The following is a 16,916-nucleotide window of genomic DNA, read 5'->3' as shown; positions in this document are numbered from 1 at the left end:
CAGGAGAGCAAGCACAAACGACGAGGGGGCAGGAGAGCAAGCACAAACAACGAGGAGGCAGGAGAGCAAGCAAAAAGAACGAGGGGGCATGAGAGCAAGCACAAACAACGAGGCATTGTAGGGTGATGTTACATCCTTCCTTTGGAAATTGATATGCTTGTGCCACCTAAGGTAGGCCTCCCTTAATGGCGTGTTGGTCCACCCACCTAGACCCAAATGGCTTGACCTGAGACCTATGCATCTTCAAAACACCATGCTTTGGAACTCTCCTGCTGCCTCTTTGCCTGGTGGTCTTTACACTGGTGCCCTTGCATTCTTTGGCCTCCTGCTAGAGATCTGAAGTATCCCTGATCGGCCTCTTCACCTGGAGACTGACCTCGGGAACAACTGCAATAGGCTGAAGAGCTTCGTCCCCAAAGAAGCTGTGGTCTATACACTGGTTATCATTGCCAAATGAATTCCTTTTCACCTTTGGCTTCGTGCTAGAGGTCTGTAGCTTCCCTGTTGCTATAGTGGCGCTTCACAACCAATAAAGGAATACAGTCATGTCTCATTTCTGCCATCACCCCACTCCTCCCCAATCAAGATCTTGGTCGGTGAGTTCCTCTCCCCATCCCCAAGGCAGTTAAGAGTTGCTGCCCTGAGAAAGGGTGAAGAGGAGAAGTGGCAGAAATGCAATGAGAACGGGTTACGAGGAAGGGGGAGACAAGGAGGGTAATGGGGGGGGGGGGCGTGGAAGGAACTAGGCGGTGCAAACACGACACTCAAATGAAAGATGAAGGAGAGTGAAGCGGAGGAGGCGCGTGTAAGGGCCCAGAGGACCAGCGGGGGGAGCGCAGGGAGGAGCAGCGGGGGGCGGAGGTGCAGCGAGGGGTAAGCACGGATCATGCGTTTAACCCTCACTCAAGATGAGCAGTAAATGTGCCACCACGGCGGGGGAGCAGCGGCGGGGAGGAAGAGGAGCAGCGGGTGGGGGGGCACCACGGATCATGCATTTAACCCTCACTCAAGATGAGCAGTAAATGTACCACCACAGACGGGCAGGGGTGCCCCGGCCGAGTGCGGATTCAGCTCGCACAATCAGCGCCCTCAGGGACCATTACTCCGGGACAAAGAGAGAGTCAGTCAGCAGCAGGCCCGGGCTCCGTAAATCCCTAGACTAGCTCTGAGTGTGTGGGGCATTTAATGCACAAAAAAAGGCGCTACACAGCTCCCCTTAGCGCCTCAGCTCTGTACACGAGGTGAGGAAGTAAGATTTGCGAAATGCCCCCTGTAATCTGGCCCCGGTACCAGACGCCAGTAATGGCGTGCATGTGAGCCGGCCAACCCAGCTCCCAAATCAGCAGGACACGGCCCGCCGGCAGCGCTCCCCTCCGCAATGGTCTCAGGCTCAGGTTCCGACTTCACTTAACGCAGGCTGAAGACAGTATTACAGGCTTAGTGCTGTCTGTGGACCGCATGAAACGCTGAGGGCGCTGCATGGGAGCCCGGAGGCGAGGCGGAGCTGAGCCAGGAGTGGAGGAGGTAGGCAGGGGGCAGAGTATGGTGGCAGAGCGCCGGATACCAGCTGCTACCCGCACCCCAGTCTAGCGCCCCCCCTCCCCGACGCTGAGATACTGTGCGGGCGGGCACAGACACCAGACTATCAGCAGCTCAGGCTCGTGTTCCAGAGCTCAGCTGAGAACAGAGCAGGCTGGGACAGGCAGCAGAGGGGAGCAGGCAGCGAGTGGAGCGGACTGTGCAACTGAGAGCACGCGCAAGAGGCGGATTAGAGAACCTAGCACAAGGGAAGCCGTGGGACACAGCAACCGGAGCAGGAGGAATCCGGAGCAGGGGCCGGCATCGCCCAGCCCCGGGAGCAGCCTAGAAACCAAAACAGGAGCAGCCACATGAAGCAGGGCACCCACTGCCAAGCCATGCGTAGAGACCTGGTTGCCCTATGGGCCAGCCCGACACTGCAAAGGGACCATTACTGAGGGACAAAGAGAGAGTCAGTCAGCAGCAGGCCCGGGCTCCGTAAATCCCTAGTTCTGTGTATGTGTGTGGCATTTAATGCAAACAAAAAAGACGATACACAGCTCCCCTTAGCGCTTCAGCTCTGTACACGAGGTGAGGAAGTAGGATTTGCGAAATGCCCCCTGTAATCTGGCCCCGGTACCTGACGCCTGTAGTGGCGTGCATGTGAGCCGGCCAACCCAGCTCCCAAATCAGCAGGACACGGCCCGCCGGCAAGGCTCCCCTCTGCAATGGTCTCAGGCGCCGTAGATCTCTCCTGTCCTCCGGCGCAGCACGCTGGTTGCTAGGCTCTGCTGCAACGCGGCTCCTCTTTACAGCGAACCTGGCCTCGGGCAGTCGGCGGTGAATTTAAAGCATGCCCGCAGCACTTCTGGAGATCGAGGACCGGTGACGATACAATACCGGCCCTCGGGGCTTCACTTTGATCACGGGCCGGCCTTCATTTAAGACACCTCTGCACACCATTCAGCTCTCCGAATTCCCAATACGGCGTTAGAAACGCTGATGTGAATACGCGGCTGAATAAATAAACAATTAAATAAACAAAAAAAAAGCCACGGAAGGCTGAAACGCCACCATGTTTCTCCGAGGCGAGGCAGAAATGCCTCGGAGAAACCAGCGTCTTTTTCAGATTCGGGGGCGTGGTTTTCGTTCTCGCCTCTTCCCATTGGCTGGAAGATAAAATTCCAGCCAATGGGAAGAGGAGAGAAAGAAAGCAAGAAAGAGCTAAAAAACCGCCCCCGAATCCAAAAAAGACTGGGCTTGAACGGAGTGATGCCCCTCTCCTCCAATGGCTGGCCTCCGTTTAGGAAGTCAGCCAATGGAGAAGAGGGGCGGGTTCAAGCCCCTTAACCAAGAATCCTTAAATCTCTGACTGAGACTGCGCAAGCGCAGCCTACGGCCCTCGACCTAAAAAAAAGAGCGGCTCCCCTGACCGTGAGTGAGATGTGGTTCCCTCTAGTGGCCAGAGGGCCGCATCTCAATGGCCCCAGGTGCCTAAGAGCGTAAATGAGAAAAAAACGGCCGCGAAGGAGCAGCTAGCGATCCTGCGCAGCAATAACAATGCAATAGTAATAAACAGGCACAGAAAATACCATAATAAAGCTTAGTAACAAAAAGAAATGAGGCTGAGAGGCCAGAGAGACTTAACTCGGCTGCTAGAGAGGTGAAGACCGGCAAGGTGTCAACTTCAACAGGAAACTATCAAGGGGCCCTGGTCTCATCTGATTGGATAGTGCATATTGTTGAACTGTTGACTTTTTCTCTAATGGTTATGTGAAATTAAGTATTTATGGTGTTTTCGTCAAATCGCTGTTCTTCAATAAAGTGAAGAAAGTACAGCGTAATCCTCGCCTCTGGCTCTGACATAGAATTTGGGGGGGGAGACACGTTTTTACGTAGAACCATCTCTTGGACCTGGTACAGGTTTGTTTCATACATTCAAGTCTTAGAGAGTAAACAAGCAACATCACTGTTTATTCTCCTGAGCTGAACTATCTAACACATATGTGATATACCTGTTAGAGTTGGGAGACACACTTCAGCTGGGCTTTAGAATGTGAGTAGGTCAATTGGGGTGACAGACGCTTTATAGTGGCCACAGCAAGACTGTGGAACTCACTCCCCCTGTGTATTAAGATCTGCCCCACGCTACTCAGTTTTAGGAAACAACTTAAGACGTGGCTGTTTGCACAATAGATGCCTGGTTTGTGCAGTTTCTGATCTTTAAAGCGCCGAGACACCTCTGGGTATTTGCGCGCTGAACAAATTGCAAATAAAATAAAATAAAGTAGTTTGACTCCTACATATATAATGTGAAATTTTTATCAAAAGTCTACCACCTCCGAATGTTATGATATAGACATGCAGAAGCTAATCCTACAACTAACTTGAATATTATTGAATGCTGTTCACGATACTTTTAGAAAACCAAATCGAATATGTGGTTTAATGTCTTTAAAAGGAGTAAGAGATTATTACTTCAGAGACGAAATCATAACTTCAGTTCAGTAGTCAGTCATGAAACAATACCTTTGTTAGAGAAACTTTCTAAGTCCATGCAAACGCGGATGACAGTACTCTGACAACAAGAGGATTTACATGGATAGTTGTAGTCCAATTCAGTCTTCAACTGAGCAAGACACAAGCAGACAAGATGCAGCCATTGAGAAGTGACGTTCTTCCAGGTAATCTCCTATATACAAGAGTTCAAAGAAGGCCGCAACATGATATTTCATGCATGTTCTTGTTTGGCATGAGATTTCTTACGTGGGTGACATCTGGGTTTGGGAGATTTGCACCGTTGCACTCCCTATTGCATTTATAATAAGATGTTACTTAAATCTGAATTCAATATTAATTACATGGAATCAGTATTCCAGATATAATGTTAGGAATAGCTAAAATATAAGTAACCACAAGTGCACCTAAAGCCTACACCCACTTACCTTGATAGGCTGCTGCGACGAATTTTTGTCTACTCAGATCCTAAGCTACGCCCACCACCATCATGTTCCTGACATTGTTCTGGACATCAGCAGAACATTTCTCAATCTCAAAGTGAATAAGTAATATCAAACCGTAATACATCTTCGCATTATATATTTCTTAACAAGCACGTTATCTTTCATAAAAAGAAAGATAAAGAATGGAATCCTCAAACAATATCCTGTTAATAGATTGACTAATCATTATTCATCAGACGATGTATCTAAAATCACTATTTAAAAAAACCAACGGAGAAATTATAGATATAAATTATTGATATGAAGACCACTATTCCTATTGTGAACACTGTGACCAGTCATGTTGAGACATTTTCTATTTTTATTATGAACCTGCTTGCAGTTCCTTTTATGTATTTTTATTAGAAAGTGTGAAGTTTTAGATATGCACATGAGTGTTGGTATCACGTCTTCTTGACATATTTTAGTTGTTTTCATTATGGTCCCAGCCATAATATTATGGACGCTTTCAGAGAAAGATAGCAGTTTTCTATTGTTTGCGTTATGTGGCAAATTAACTGCATAAAATTTGAGAAGACACATTTACCGTCATATTTGTTTTGTCCCGTTTAGATTTTAGTGTCTAAGTGCTGCTTCATTTTATAAATATGGGCTAAAACCAGCTATCATATACTATAAATAAGGTATTAGACTATATTTTGGAGGGGCTTCAGGCTACCACTCTCAAGCCAGAGATCCCAGGCTACGACGCTCAAGCCAGAGATCACGCTAGTTTGCCACGACATCCAGATTTAGGTGGTGGCTGCTCTGGTAGAGGTGTGGAGAAGTGGCTTTCAGCCTTGCACATTTTATCATTCCTAGCTAAGAGCAGTCATTAAGATGAGCTAAACGGCTACTTTCTACCAAGAGAAGGTATGCTGTTATCCATCGTGAGAAACTCGATTTATAAGCTTGCTGTTTTCTGCCTCTGTTAAAAAAATGTATAAAGCTTAGAAGTAGTATTAGGGTGTTAGGAAGTGCTGCTTATTGGGTTGTGTATGGCTCGCAATCCAACTATATTTTTTAATTCTCATCGGTACATTGATCTAAGTCATTGCACCAGGGGGTTAGAAATCTGATCCCTGTGGGGAGGAGAGGAGGTGTCCAGATCATGACACTAGATTTAACTGGAACATTTGTAGTCCATAATTTTCCAAACATCTTTTTTTATTTGGTCATTAAATAAAAATAGGGGGCGTGGACAGCAAGATGGCCAACTCGCCCCGTTCTACGCTAGCTCTGCCGACTCCCCCTGAATCCTGTAAAGACCCTGGGCAAAGACTGCCATCCAATCACCATACCTGACTCCACTGATGTAAGGACCTTAAACTCTGTACCGGTTGTAGCCCGGAGGCCCTAAGGCCGTGTCTTGAGGCGAATACCTGGCATCGGTCCTGGCCTGCCCCTGCCCGACAAAATGGCAGCAGTGTTCGCGTGAATGACGGGACTGTGGTCCCGCCCTGACTTACATCGAGGCCACCCGCTGCCTTGGGGCCTGTTGTATGCAGGAACCCAATTTTCCCCCTACAGAGCACATTTGGGAGGAGTGAGCGCCCGTGCTGAAGGCTGAGGCTGATGCAGAGCCGGACTGGGAACCAAAACCGGCCACGGCAAAGTGCCACTCTGGGGGGGCGAGGTTGGGGGCGCGTGGGGGGCTTGGAGGTGCCGTGGAGCTCTTTGCCGGGGCCGGCCACCCATGCGGCGCACCATGGGATTGCCCGGTGCCCGCTCTGGTCAGTCCGGCCCTGGGCTGATGCCTGTTTACAGCAGCCAGGAAGACTGGGCAAGAGTGAAGCCTCCTCAACCAAGCCCCCGTCACCAGCCTGGATCTTGAAGTTGTAGGGGTGTATCGGTTGAACCGGCGACGGCCCTGGGGCTGACTGCATGGCCTCGCCTCAGGGGACCAGAGAAGGAGTGGGAGCCTGCTGCCGAATCCCCAGTGCTTTCCCGCCTGTATGAAACCGACGTGCGGTAGCTTCAGTCCACCTGGAAACGTGAGGTAGGGCGGTGGCCGGGGGTGGTACAGTGTTGCAATGCGGGAGCCCAAAACATCGGCGTGCTGCCATCTGCCCAAAGTAAGGGATGGAGAGACTGGAGCCCTAGTGCAGGAGTGCTGTGCATAATTTGGGACGTGGACACCCTTCTTCCCTCCCTGCTGGCCCCCAACCCAGCTGGGGCTCAGCGGGCCAGGCTGAGCGGGATAGTGTGCCCAGAACTAGTGGGGCTTCCTTGCTGTGGCCCTGAGTAGCAACTACAGGGGACCCAGAGGTCGGACCCTGCATAGTGTGGTGGGGCGCTCGCTCTCCCCTGCTCCCGCTACTGATTAAGGATCCTCACTGACTGCAGCTAGTGCACATAATACTGGTCCCCACGACAACCCTGGGCGGAGGCTCCACCTGTGTCCTGGGCCCACAACACCCCCTCCCCCTTTTCTTTTGCTGGAAGTCCTGTGCAACATCCACGGGGCCCTGCAGATAGAACTTCGGACTGAGTCTGGGGTGGGACTTCTACGCAAAGAGAGGAAGAGAATCGTAGTCTTACACCCTCCTCCCCCCTTTCCCCTTTTACTTCTTCCTACCATGGGAAAGGATAAGGACACTAAAATGCCCAAGCAGGGCCAAATCGACCAATACACAAGGGTAAGCCCACAACAACAGAAGCACCTGAAGAACCAGTGGTAGTGCCCGACAACAACGTGCTCATACAGGCTATTCAATCCTCCAAAGACTCAGTAAAGACCAAAATTGGCGAGGTTCGCTCTGAAGTTACGCTGCTCCGGCAAGACATGTGAAAGGTTGCTGAGTGGGTCACAATGGCCGAAACACATGTATCAGAGGTGGTGGACACCACTCATGCTATTCGTGGCGAAGTCACCAATTTACAGGCGAATATGAAGGACCTACTCTGGAGGGTGGATGATGTGGAAAACTGTTATGTTATGTTAAAACGGAATTTATAAAGCGCACGTACACCGGGGAAGTTTCATGGCGCTAATGCTAATTCGGTTGCGATCGGAGTCCTAAAGAAAGATTCAGAAGGCCTGTCGGAAGAGCCAGGTTTTTAAAAGACCTCTGAAACAAAGAAGATTGGTGCAGAAGTGGATTTCTGAGGCAGGAGAATTCCAGAATGTGGGGGCTAGAGTAGAAAACCTGCCTTCCCACCTCTTCCCCCTCCCCCCCAACCCCACACGGTGCGCTTTAATCTAAAATGAGGAGTGAATAATAGATTTTTGTGAGCTGAACGCAGATTTCGTGTAGGAGCATATTTGTCAATCATATTATTGACAAATTTCGGGCTTCTTCCGTTAAGTGATTTAAAAGTAAGACATCGAATCTTGAAAGCACACCGCTGAACAACCGGAAGCCAGTGTAATTGCTTCAAGAGAGGAGTAATATGCGGATGCCGAGGATGGTGAGCATCAGGCGCGCAGCCTGGTTTTGAATTATCTGTAACTGTCTGCAAAGATACAGAGTGATGCCAAAGTGTAATGAATTGGCATAATCGACATGGGACATGACCATGGCGATGATCCCCTGAATCCGGGCACCATGAGTGAGGAATCTACAGATCTTTTTTATTTGGCGGAGTTGAAAAAAACAAGTGGAGATCACCGAGTTGATCTGAGGCTTCAGAGTAAGGTCCTGACTGATAACCACTCCGAGGATTTTATCCAAGCTAGAAGGAACGAGGGACTGCCCCTGCTCCCTAGGCCAAAAGTGGGGTCCCCATGGGCTCTTGGCGGTACCACCTGTTAAAACCAGCTCCGTCTTGTACGGATTAAGTTTTAAAGGATTGTTCTTCATCCTTTGACTGATGATCAGCATGGTGGATTGAACAGCATGAACCGACTCTGGGGAGTTACTGATGGAAAAGATGAGTTGGTAATCGTCTGCATAATTGAAGATGCAGACTTTGCGCTCCTTCAAGGCTCGAACAAGGGGGAGGAGGTAAAGATTAGACAACAGGGCAGAGAGGGAAGAGCCCTGAGGGACTCCACAGGAAGTGTTAACTCTAGGGGCAGTTAACTGGGCAGTACAAACTGCCTGGGAGCGGTTTTCTAGAAAGGAGCTGATCCAGCTTATGGCAGGGCCCGAGATTCCTGCGTCCCTCACACGGTCGACCAGGAGGGAATGGTCGACCGTGTCGAAGGCAGCGGAAAGATCAAGCAAAACAAGGGCCTGTGGAGAACCATTATCAACCTCCCTGCGAAGAGTATCCAATACTGTAAGGATTACCGCCTCAGTAGAGTGTGCTGGGCGGAAGCCCGCTTGATGGGAATCAAGGAATTCAGATTCCTCCAAGAAGTCTGTAAGACAACCTGTGACATAGGCTTCCAAGATCTTAGCTAAATAAGGGATAACTGTGCGCAGCGCAACAACTTGCGATTTGTGGGTCTCCCAAAGGGGATTGAGAGACAGAACGTGTGTGCCCTCATGGACTCTTGGCTATGATCCCTTTTGCCCTAGGAGAAGTTTTCTACCTGCTTCATTATAGAGCGAGCCCACCGGGCGCTTGGCCCGAAACCCCATTAGGAGCCCTTTCCCAGCGAGTAATAGCCTGCTTCATAAATTTTAAAGACCGAGATATGATACCACGCAAGATACGAACCACATTTGTTACGAAAACACTAGGGTAATGGTGTTCCCAGATTACTCACGTGAGGTGCAGAAGCAAGAACACACTTTTAAATCTGTCAAGCAAAAACTGAGGCATTTCCACCTCCAATACATGCTACTCTTCCCCGCGAAACTCAAAGTCCTTTACGAGGGGTAGACCTTTTTCTTCCAAACACCTGAGGAAGCATGGAGGTGCCTCGAGGAACGCCCATCTCCATAACCTGGTACTACCACATCGAAGATGAAAATCCGCACAAAAGGAGGTGACGAGACTAAAGATCCCATGATCACTGAGACGCTAAAGATGGGACTACAGGGGGGGGGGGGGACCTGTCCGGGAACCCCATGGCCCACCCGGACCAGAAGCTCCAGATTGGGCAGAGCCTAAGATTCGGACCACAAGTCGGCACACATCTCACTAAAGGTTGTTGCAGCTGGTCAAAGTGAAGCAGCCACCCCAGAGCTGGTCGAACTGGACCACTCCTTGGAATCACACGGAACAGCCTCTTCCATGGGAGACCACAGACACGGAACAGACTCAGGATAAAATAGAGGGTAGTGGTGGACTCTTTTTTTTTTTTTTTTCCTTTTCAAATACACACTGGTTTTATTGTTATTTCTCCAGCATAAACCTGTATGAAAACTGCACAACATAAAAGTAGAGTTCTTTGTGGGGTTGGATGTGGAGCAGCCACTGTCTCAATGAGCACCATTTACATCTCGACAATAAAAAGGTTGTGTTCCTTCGCCATGAATTGCCCCACAGCACACTCCCTCCACCAGGCATCAAAATGCAAAGCATGTCTTTAGTTTCCTTTCGTACGCCATGGACTCCCGGCGGACCCTGACGGCCAAGGTTCTGTGCCATGAGAGAGAGTGTATTCCTACATGTCCCTTTAAGAGGCAGAGTCTGATGCCTCTAGCTGTCCTTGACATCGGTGCTCTCTGTGGCTTCGCGGACTTCACTCACATCCTTGTTGTCCCCGCTGTCTTCGGTCCCTTCCACCTTCGCCACGTTTCCACCTCTGCTGGTGCATTTCTCATCTCGGCAGCACTCGCCTACATGGTTCGACTTGTGATCTGCTTTGCTGTCAATGAAGCCCAGTGCGCTCTGTTTGCCTTTCTCCTTCACCTCCGTGTGCTTCTTGTGTTGCTCATCAGCCATCAGTGTCAGGTCCCGCTTCATGGCGTAGGCGTCCTCAACATCCGCGTAATACTTGGGCTCCACCTCACTGATCTGGAAATTTAGAGTGTTCGAGTACAGGTGCAACGCAGCTCGGTTACTTTTCCGGACGTGCAAAGACACATATTTGGCATTGAAGTTCTCAATCATGGCTCGGGATGCCTGGTCCATCAGCTTTTGCGCCAGTCCCAAGCGCCTGTGCGACCGCTTCACTGCCAATGAGGTGATGTGTCCATGGGGCACGTCGTCCGGATCCTCTTTAATTTTAGCCAGGACGTAGCAAACGATTTTTCCATTCTCATCTTCAGCTATGTAAGAAAGCTGTGGCCAGGACAATGGTAGAAGTAGTACTTCATCTGGTAGTTTTCAGGAAGACATAGCAGGTTGCAGTGCTGCATGTTCATTAGGTCTTCCGGCCTCACTTTCCGAATGTTCATGGCGGCGGCTGACGATGGCCACTTCCGGTCGGGATCTGTTGGAGTCCACACCGGGAACAGTCCGACGGGACGCACACTTGCTTTTAGAGGCAGCAGGAAACCGTAGTGGTGGACTCCCACCTGAAGATCTACACAGTCAAGAATATGGAGTCGAGTGCAGTACTGCTCCAAAGACCAGCACACGAGACGACGCTTCTTAGCGTGACAACCCTTCCAAGAGACCATAAGATCAGCTAGTGAAGAAACTGAAGCCTAGCCGGCACCCTCTGTTGACCGCGGTTCCCAACTTCCTGGCCTGTCACCTTCACTCTGTCTATTTTTCCCTCACAAATTTCTAGACATCTTTTGAGTTGTGTTTTTTTTTGTTAATTTAGTTTAAGTTGTAGAAAGTTACTGGAGGGTTAATTTCTCATCAGGGGCTACCGACCTCTCGCAGCCCGACCTCCTTTAGGGCAATGTGGGTGGGGCAATGAGGGGGCTCCGGAGCAGTCGGTGGCGGGGAGGGCAGCGCTGCTGAAAATGGTGGCGTTGCCGCGTTTGCTCTACTTTTTTCACACACTGCCGATATGGATTCCGGCACTGCCCTACCGCATGGAGGGGATTGGTCTGCGCTGGCGGTTTGGGAAGAACTTGGGGTCCACATGTTGGGGGATTTATATAGGGATGGAGTTCTGTTATCATTCCAGGACTTGCAGAACACTTTCGACCTGCCGCGGGGAGACCACTTGTTGCACGCCACCTTAGTAGCAGAAATTCAGCGGCAGTGGAAAATGGGGTTACTGGAACCCCCGACATCGCTGGGATGCCACTATGTGACCATGGCAGCTGGAACGTTTAAGGCCATTACGGCCCTCTATAGGCGATTGTCGACTGAACGGCTTCCACCCCTCGACGCTCTGAAAGGCAAATGGGAAGCGGATATTGGTAGAACTATACCGGAGACGTGGCCTCACCTGTTGCGGCGTGCTTGGAAGGGAACTCGTAATGTTAGGTTCCAACTGGTCCAATTCTTTACACTGCATAGGGCCTATCTGACGCCGGTTAAAATCCTACAGTATTTCGGGGGCTCTCATTCACTGTGCCCAAGGTGCAATACTGAGGGTGCTGATTTCAGTCATATGTTCTGGTCCTGCGCAGGGCTGGGGTCCTACTGGGAGGAGGTAGTGACATGCTTAAACCAGGCGACGGGGCGTGCAATAGAGGTGGAGATGGGGACTTGCTTACTACTTTGGTTCCCGCATACACCCAGAACTAAGGTCTCGAGTAAGTTTTATGACTTGATATTAATAATGGCTAAGAGGGAGCTTTCTATGCATTGGAAGTCGAAAGCGGGCCCTAATTTTCTGAGATGGAGAGCTAGTTTCCTGCATTGGGCGGGCAGCGAAGGGATACTCCGTTTACAACTAGCTACGCACACTGCGAATGACAAAGCTATGGAGGCCGCTAGGGCGTGGGGAGCGTTGGTGACAGCACTGCAAATACCGGCCAGTGAGGATGGAGACGAGGATGAAGATGAGAGGCGGGCTCAGGGAAGTGGGTGAGCATGACGAATGCACAGGGCGCACAGAGGACCTTGATGCATAGAACAGTGATGCGGAAGGGGACTGCATGGCATATTCCAGACACAGGGGCCCTAACGAGCTAGTGCAGAGACACAGTGAACATACATTTGCTCAGAGGAATTCTTTGGTTGTTTTTGAAGGAGCAGGATAAAAGAGGCACACTGACAGGGGGTGGGGGTAGAGGGGTAGGGGATTAGAACAAGTTGGGGAATGCACTACCTAAGGGATGTTGACAGTTTGGTATAATATCCAAAGGGCTATCTGCGTAACGGCAGCATGAGTAACACCAGATGTCCATATTGCATGATATGAAAACAATAAAAATTATTTTAAAAAAAAAAAGGGCTACCGACCTCTCAGGTTCTCCTTTCACTGATATGCTTTGAGAGAGTTGCATAAGATTCAGTATAAGGGTGCACTGTGGATGGGTGAGGTGGGGGGGCTTGAAGGGGTGAACCGAAGTGGTGTTGTTTTTGGCTTCTTACTTTTGCTTTCAATTTCTCTCATGCATTGCATCAAACGAACAGTTGTTAACATGGTCTTCACAGTGTGATGATTTTTCTCAAGGTCATTACATGCAGAGGCACTCCAAGATGCACTCTCCAGAGAAGATAAAACAGCGCCTGGTCACAGTGTTATCTTGGAATGTAAATGGGCCAGGCAGCAAGGTAAAAAGGGGTTTGGTCTCACAATATATTAGAAGGGTGCAACCAGACATCGCCCTGCTACGGGAAACCTACTTTAAAGGGACATATGTCACCCTAGTTCATGCAGGGCCACAATATAGCCAGTGGGGTAGCCATATTGATCAGACAAAACACACACCCCTTTCTGGTATCCAAAACATGTATAGATCCATTGAGACGCTTTGATGGGGCAGGGACTCCGAGGCCGTACCCCCATGACAATTATCAGCATCTATGCCTCACCGCGGCTCCAAGACCCCACTCCTGAAAAACATACTGACATACTACTTGACTCCACTTCATCACGGCGCAAAATTGGAGAGGATTTCAACGATGTAATGGCCCCAGCCCAAGACTGTTCTGGCTCAATGCCACCACCTGCCTGCCCTACCAACTTGGCTCGCTTTGCTGTAGGGATGAGCCTACAAGATATATGGCACCAGGACCACCCCAATACGCGGGCATACTCTTACTTTTCAGGTGCACACAAAGTATATTCCAGATTAGATCACATATTTGTGCCTAGAGGGGAGGTTGGGGCTATCTCACTGTCTGAATACATGGCGAGAGGCTGTTGGACCACTCGCCACTGCTCATCTGACTGGGGAGGCTGCGAGAGGGAGCAGCCACATGCTGGAAGCTCACGTCCCGGAACTTTAAAGACGCAGGAGTTGCAAGGGGCCTTCGGGTAGATACAGAGCTCTATTTTAAAGAAAATGAGCACACAGTGGAATCTCAACTAGTGTTATGGGAGTCCTTCAAGACTGTACTTAGAGACAGAGACCCAAATCTAGTGGCCCAGAAGAAAAGGAGAAGGCAGAACTGGAGACGCTGGATGAAACAGGTAGAATATTCCCTGAGGAAGGTCTCTGACCCCCAAACTAACGCAATTGGCGGCATATCAAGCAGAATTTAGAGACCTGGCACAGGAAAAAGCAAAACAACAAATGCTGGCTTCCCGACATCGCTTGTACAAATCAGGAGACAACGCTGGTAGACGTCGGGCATGGCAAGGCTGCAGCGAAAGGGATGTATGGTGGGTCAGGTCGATTAATAGTAAACCAGGGGAAGACCTTTCTACAGACATAGGTTTTGCGTTGAGGAGGTGAAAGAGGCGATTGCCGAAATGCATACTGGGAAAACAACATTCTAGCTGCGAGACTACATCCCCTCCCTCTTAAAGATCTATATCCAACCAGGAAAGTAAGGTCAGCCATTACGGAGTGCCGCCTTTGCAACTACAAACGCAAGTCTTTAGGCCATATTTTACTCTGCTGCCCGGCCCTGCGTCTAGCTCACAGATTTTATCTTAGATCAATTCTCCTCCAACTGGGCACTCGCGCGGCACAGAAGGCAGTCCTTCGCCTTTACACATTGGACACAGTGAAGCACATGGCCAACTTTGGCAAATTTGTCTTCCTCACTCGCCTAAAACTGATTGACACCTCGCCCTAGGCCGCAAGGCAGGTACTGCCGAGACTGCCGTTCAGCCTCCTTCTCAAAATAGACTGATTTAATACAAAAGACTGATTTAATACAAAAGACTGATCAACACTTGGCTGTTTTTACCCAACAAAGCAAAGAGAATCTTAACATTGTATTGTATATACACTTGCTTTTTAGATTTTATACCATTGTATATAATATAAATTGTATTTTTTTTAATGGTTTTAAGTAACCACACAAATAAAGAATGCATTCATTCATTCCTTCACACTGGGAAAACACCAGGTCCAAATGGTGTTCCAGTAGAGTTCTATAAAAAACACTCTTACTAGGGCCCCATCTTAACCTGTTCAAAGAGGGAGATGAGAGGGAAGAGCTGGCACCAAACCTCCGGAAGGCCACAATAGTAGTGCTTCTCAAGGGCAAACTCGCTGATAAGTGTGAGTCATATTGCCTAATCTCCTTGTTAAATGTGGAGATCAAACTATTGACCTCCATCGTGGTGACTAGGCTCCTGTCAGTCATTTTGCCGTTAATAAACCGGGAGAGGCAGAGTGACCCATCATAATCTACGTAGAACTCCCGTATGGATGACCACAGAGCAGTATTGCCCATCCCCTCACACATTTTTATTGTTGGATACTGAAAGGTGTTTGACGCTGTTCATTTGCAATTCCTAGAACAAATGCTTTTTAGGTCTCGCCTACGCAGCGCGCATGCACTGCTTCATAGAAAAAAGACCTTTAGCCATCGAGTCAGTTTTGAGCCCAAAAACGTGCACGCGTTGCATTGCTTTCAATGGCAACGCGTGCATGTTTGGTGATTCCCTTGTGGGAGTGAGGAGCAGCGCCATATGTTATCAATTATCGTACCCTGCTGTGCAAGGGAATAGCGCAGGCCCCCTCCTATCTCCCCCTGCTGCTGCGCGAGGGTGCTTGTTCTCTCAATGGATGGAGTTTCAATCTTTGAGAGAACAGTTTCAACCTCTGTTTGTCGGAGGTAGGTTCCGTCTCCATAAGGGTGATGAAAAGCTTCCTGACTCTTGCTCATTGGGGACAGTTTCTACGGTGTGTACCCTCCCTCTTCCTCTCAGAAGGGCGTTAGCGTCTCACCAGCACGGACTCGTGGGCCATTGCCCTCTCCGATGTCAGCCTCCGCAGGTCCTACGGCCCCCTCTCCGTGTCCCATCACCGCAGGTGCGGCCCCGCCATCTTGTGCCAGAGCCCGAGGCTCGCGCCGCAGCCGCCGAGTCACCCGTCCAAGCGCACGGCCAACTCCCGTCCCCTAGCACTCAGCAGAAAGCTCCACCTGCTGTGTGTGCAAAACATGCCCCTGCTCCTCAAAACAGACCCCGCCTACTGTCAGCACCCGGAACCTCTGCCTGCCACTCACAGATATGACCCGCCCCACCCTCATTCTGCTCCCTACTCTGTACCGGGTTGAACATGCTTTCCACCAGTGGGCGAAGAGCCCCCACCTCGTGTCATTTCCAAGCTCTTGCCCCTCTATGCGTCTGCTTAATGACAGCCCCTAGGCCCCACTCCCGACCTTACCGACACCCTGCCAGTCACTGCAGGACCCCTCCCCTGTCAGTGCCTCTTGACACTCATAGGCGTACTCCATTCTTGGCTAGTCCATCTAATCCCCTCCCCTTGGCAACAGCTGTCACTCATAACCTGCCCCTAACCCCTGTGAAGCTCCGCCTTTCTGTCTCTACTTTCACAAGGTCATTCATTGCTATTGACAGCGAGGCCGCGCCCTTGTCTGGCATCGTAGTCAGCTGAAACTGACACGCACTCTGGGTATCACCCATTCTAACGTCATAACTAGCCCAGCCCATGAAACCAGCTATATAAACAAGCAATTAATAAGGTTACCTTACCACCTGGTTTTGAAAGCAACTTCTGGGCAGTAATTGTAAAAATGTATCCCCTATCACAATAGAATCACTGGCCTGCGTTATTAAACAACACCCACATATCCATGGGTTCTGCATAACTCAAGAGGATGAATATGAAGAAAAACTGTCACTGTACGCCGACGATATGCTTCTTTATGTATCAGAACCCAAGGTTACCATCTTGAACATCTTTGAGGTAATAGATGAATATGGAGGCCACTCCGGCTATACCATCAACTGGACCGAGTCGTTAGCCTATGCCCCACAGGTCCCAGCACCGGTGTTGTCACTTCCAGGGGGTCTTCAAATATCAAATGAAGGTTTCCAATACTTAGATATCTTCATGACCACCCAAAAGGAGATCTTCACCACACGCACCGTTGGGTGGGTGCTCACCACTTTTCTAATGGACGTTGAGCTAATGGGCATTGCTGCCCTCCTTAAAATGTTTACCCTATCCAAATTGCTAAATTCCATCCTGAACACTTAATACCCAGTAGAGACAGCTCTTGTTACAGCAATTAATTAAGCGCTGTGGACACTATTATGGGATTATGGCCACCCCC

At 49.8% G+C, this 16,916-nt stretch overlaps 1 protein-coding gene and 1 pseudogene across 6 annotated transcripts in view; one reads left to right on the top strand and one right to left on the bottom strand.

Annotated features, from left to right (window-relative positions):
- The window catches only part of UNC13B (unc-13 homolog B), a 3,555,093-nt gene that overhangs the window by 723,587 nt on the left and 2,814,590 nt on the right, over positions 1-16,916 (top strand). The gene's annotated exons all lie outside the window — the stretch shown is intronic.
- LOC144819264 (N-alpha-acetyltransferase 10-like) lies at positions 10,033-10,756 on the bottom strand (annotated as a pseudogene).

This window comes from Lissotriton helveticus, chromosome 2_1, assembly GCF_964261635.1.
Source record: "Lissotriton helveticus chromosome 2_1, aLisHel1.1, whole genome shotgun sequence".
Lineage (NCBI taxonomy): Eukaryota > Metazoa > Chordata > Amphibia > Caudata > Salamandridae > Lissotriton > Lissotriton helveticus.
The sequence above is the reverse complement of the archived record's forward strand: the minus strand, read 5'-3'. Positions and strand labels throughout refer to the sequence as shown.